General features: G+C 42.3%; 1 pseudogene; it reads left to right on the plus strand.

Annotated features, from left to right (window-relative positions):
• Window positions 1–3,031: 3,031 nt before the first annotated feature.
• On the plus strand, window positions 3,032–3,716 carry LOC122747085 (annotated as a pseudogene).
• Window positions 3,717–3,972: the final 256 nt, after the last annotated feature.

Here is a 3,972-nt window from a genome sequence, read left to right on the forward strand (position 1 = left end):
GTCCACAGGGTCACAAAGCACTGGACATGACAGAACTACAACAAAAAAAAATCTAATGTTGTTCTAGGATCTGACTTGCCAATGAAAGTGTGGTTTGGTTTAACGACCCTCACAGCCCATAAATGCTACACCAAAAAAAAAAAAAAAACCACATTTAAAACCGTTTAATATGCTAAAAAAAAACATGAGTTGTTGCCCAGGATGGCTCTCTAAATCAGAAGTCCATAAGCAAGATAAGGCACAGAAGAGAAGAAAGCTGTCCGGGGGCAGCTAGATGGCACAGTGGATAGAGCACCTGCCCTGGAGTCAGGAGTACCTGAGTTCAAATCCAGCCTCAGACACTTAACACTTACCCTGGGTAAGTCACTTAACTCCAACTGCCTCACTAAAGGGAAAAAAAAAAAAAAAAGAAAGCTGTCCGGACTTTTCAGGGTATAGAATGCAAGATTCCTTGAACCTGTACATGACCTTCCAGAGTTCAAAACCATGTCTCTATTACTTCCTCACTCTGGTATTTTGCTCAAACCCCCTAAGGGCTCCTTGTCCTGCAACACAAAATCACTCCTGTATCCTCTCAACCAATCTAAGGCCGGCTCCCTTCTCCCATTGGTGAGTTCCTCCTGGTGTTTTCATTTTGTAGAGGGGCTCAGACTGGCCTTCATTCCCCTCTGGTACCTCTTCCTTAATTCTGTACTTCCCTTCACCCCCCACCCACCCATCCCCTGCTTTTTAGCTTCATTTTATGCATTTTAGACTGTAATCTCCTTGAAGTCACGGATTCTCATTCTTTTCCTGTATTAGTATTCCCAGTACTTTACACAGCAGCTGCTGCATGGTAAGTAATACTGCCTGTTTCCTTCTCTATTAAATATAACAGGTGTACAATCAGCTCCATTGGAGAGACTTCCCCCAGAATGAAATCACAGGATGAGGACCACTCCCTCCCTGAAAAAAATGAGAGCTCTTTTATTCCCTCTTTTGTGTTACCTCAAATATTCAAATCCTATTAAAGTTGGAGTTTTATCTTCAGCTAATTCAGGAGTAAACTCCTTGAGAAAGGGTCATATTTTCAGATCTTATTCATTTGAAAGCCATATGAGCAACAGTGGAGCTCTTTTCAAGTTTAAATGAGCTGTTTCAGTAGTTATTGATAATGCTATACATAGTCACTGGGAAGATGACTTTTGCCTCACTTCTCTTTATATCTTCGAGATATGTTAGACATTGTCAAGGGGTTGTTTAAAATCTGAGCGAAGAGTTTAGAGTTAGCAAAGTGACTTAGATCAAGTGAAGATTTAAGGATCTGGGCCTGAGAGCCTAAGGTCAGGCTTTAGGCTCTAACAATCTATGTTCTGCTTTTTACAACATTTCTAAGCTAAAATGAGTGGAACTGGGTCTACTGTTGTTCAGTCATTTTTTTTCAGTAGTGTCTGCCTCTTCATGACCCCCTTTGGCATTATCCTCAATTAAAAGAGAATGTGGCACATCAGAAAAAGAACTGTATGCAGTTACAGAATTGTAGAATTTGGAGATTAAAAAGGACTTTCATAGCTTTCTGGGCCTTCTGGTCCATTTGGTCACTGTTCAGTTACATCCAACTCTTTGTCATCTCATTCACGGTTTGGGCAAAAATACAGGAGGGGTTTGCCGTGTCCTTCTCCAGCTCACTTTACAAATGAAAAGGAAGTAAACAGGATGAAATGACTTGCCCACCTGGTGCTAAATCCACTGTGCTACCTAGATGTCCTTGCCTTCTTTCCCACCATATCCGAAAAGGACCCCCACTATACATGCCTGATAAATGACAGTACTCTCTCTGCTTAAAAAACTTCCAATGAGGGGAAGTCTATACAAAATGAATGAACGAATGATGAAATCAAGAAAAAAATATTTCATAAATTCTTGTGGTTTTTTTTTGTTTGTTTGTTTTTTTCGGTGACGCTATATGGGGTAGTGGTTAAAATGTCAGGCCTCAAGTCAGGAAGAATCATTTCCTGAGTTCAAATCTAGTCGTAGACACTTCCTAGATGTGTGGCCCAGGGCAAGTCACTTAACCCTGTTTGCCTTGGTTTCTCATCTTTAAAATGAGCTCATAAAGGAAATGGAAAACCACTCTAATATCCTTGCCAAGAAAACCCCAAATGGGGTGACAGAGTCAGACTCAACTAAAAGGACCAAACAGTAACAATTTTTTTTCTGAATATACAAATACACACAAAAAGGCAATCCCTATCTTTAGATTCTAGTAGGAGTTTAGATTCTTATAGTGGAATAAACCTATATATGGGAGCAGGTGTCTGTCATAAAGGGGACATATGGTCTAGACCTTATTGCTTATTGTTATTTATCACATTTGATTTTTTTTTTGTATTCTACTTTTCTTCATCATGAATTACTTCATATACATAGAGAGAAGGTGAGTGTGAGAAAGTTCACCTTGGAGAGAAACCATAGACCTTTCAGGTTCCCAGGAAGCATTGGTAGAGGGACTAGATATGATACTTACAAAAATGTTGGGGATGAATACAGAAGGACATGAAGTGACAAAACAGCCAGCAAGAGCATGACTTGTGTCTTAGACTTTCTCTGAAGCCCTGTGCAGAGCTACATGAAATGAGCTTGACCTTTGGGTACTAGAAGACACTAGTCAAGTAGAATTTTATTGCAATTTTTGATGAATAAAATTATAATGACATCCACAAGGTCGGTTCATTGTGTCAGAGGAAAGAGTGTTGCAAATACAAGAGATTTTGCAAAGGTAGAATCTAGAGAACTTTGCAATTGATTGTATATGTGAGGAATGTGAGTAATTGAGGATGGAGCCAATATTAAAAGTCATAGTATTGGGAGAATGCTGTTACTCTCTATAGTAATAAGGATATTAGGGCAGCCACCTCAGCGGGGAGGAGGAGACGCAAGCGGAGGAAGCTACAGGAGTGGAGGGCTGAGCGGTCGCCCGGCAGAGTGCTAGGGTAGACTAGCGCGACTACTGTTGTCGGGGGCGATATTGGCTCCCCTGTAACCGGAGGAAATGGTGTTGCTGACAATGATAGCCCGGATGGAGGATGGGCTCCCACTGGCGGCCTCCATGCAGGAAGACGAGCAGTCTGGACGGGACCTTCAACAGTACCAGAGCCAGGCCAAGCTCCTTTTTCGCAAACTGAATGAACTGTCTCCTACAAGATGTACCTTGGAAGCAGAAGCCATGGCTTTTCATTACATTATCAAGCAGGGAGTGTGTTATCTGGTTTTGTGTGAAGCTGCTTTGCCCAAAAAGTTGGCATTTGCCTACCTTGAGGATTTGCATTCTGAATTTGATGAACAGCATGGAAAGAAGGTGCTTACTGTCTCCAGACCCTACTCCTTCATTGAATTTGACACTTACGTTCAGAAAACCAAAAACCTGTACATTGACAGCGGTGCACAGAGGAACTTGGGCTCCATCAACACTGAGTTACAGGCTTTGCAGAGAATCATGGTGGCTAATATTTAAGAAGTCTTACAGCGAGGAGAAGCCCTCTCAGCATTGGATTCCAAAGCCAACAATTTGTCCCAGTTTGTCCAAGAAATACCGTCAGGATGCAAAGTATTTGAATATGCGTTTCACTTATGCCAAACTGGCCCCAGTTGCTGTGTTTTTTGTCATGTTGTTAGTGTATGTACGATTCTGGTGGCTTGGAGCAGGTTACTTCCGTCCTTGGCAGGGGAGAGCTTGAAACAGGACAGGTGTATATTTGCAGGACACTGAGTACACAGGGCTGTGCATTAGGATCCAAATGGGACTTGTGACTCCTGAGACCTAGAAAGCAAGGAAGTGTCCTGAATGCCATAGGCTACCCCTCATTTAGTGAAGCTTAACCCTCTAAAGACGGTCTTCTTGGGCACTAACGACTTTCTCTGGGTGGCAAAGCGTATGTTAGGGAACAGTAGACTCCCCCACCTCAGCCCACCCCAGTCCACCCCATATTCTGA

This window comes from Dromiciops gliroides, chromosome 3 (assembly GCF_019393635.1).
Source record: "Dromiciops gliroides isolate mDroGli1 chromosome 3, mDroGli1.pri, whole genome shotgun sequence".
In the NCBI taxonomy this organism is placed as follows: domain Eukaryota; kingdom Metazoa; phylum Chordata; class Mammalia; order Microbiotheria; family Microbiotheriidae; genus Dromiciops; species Dromiciops gliroides.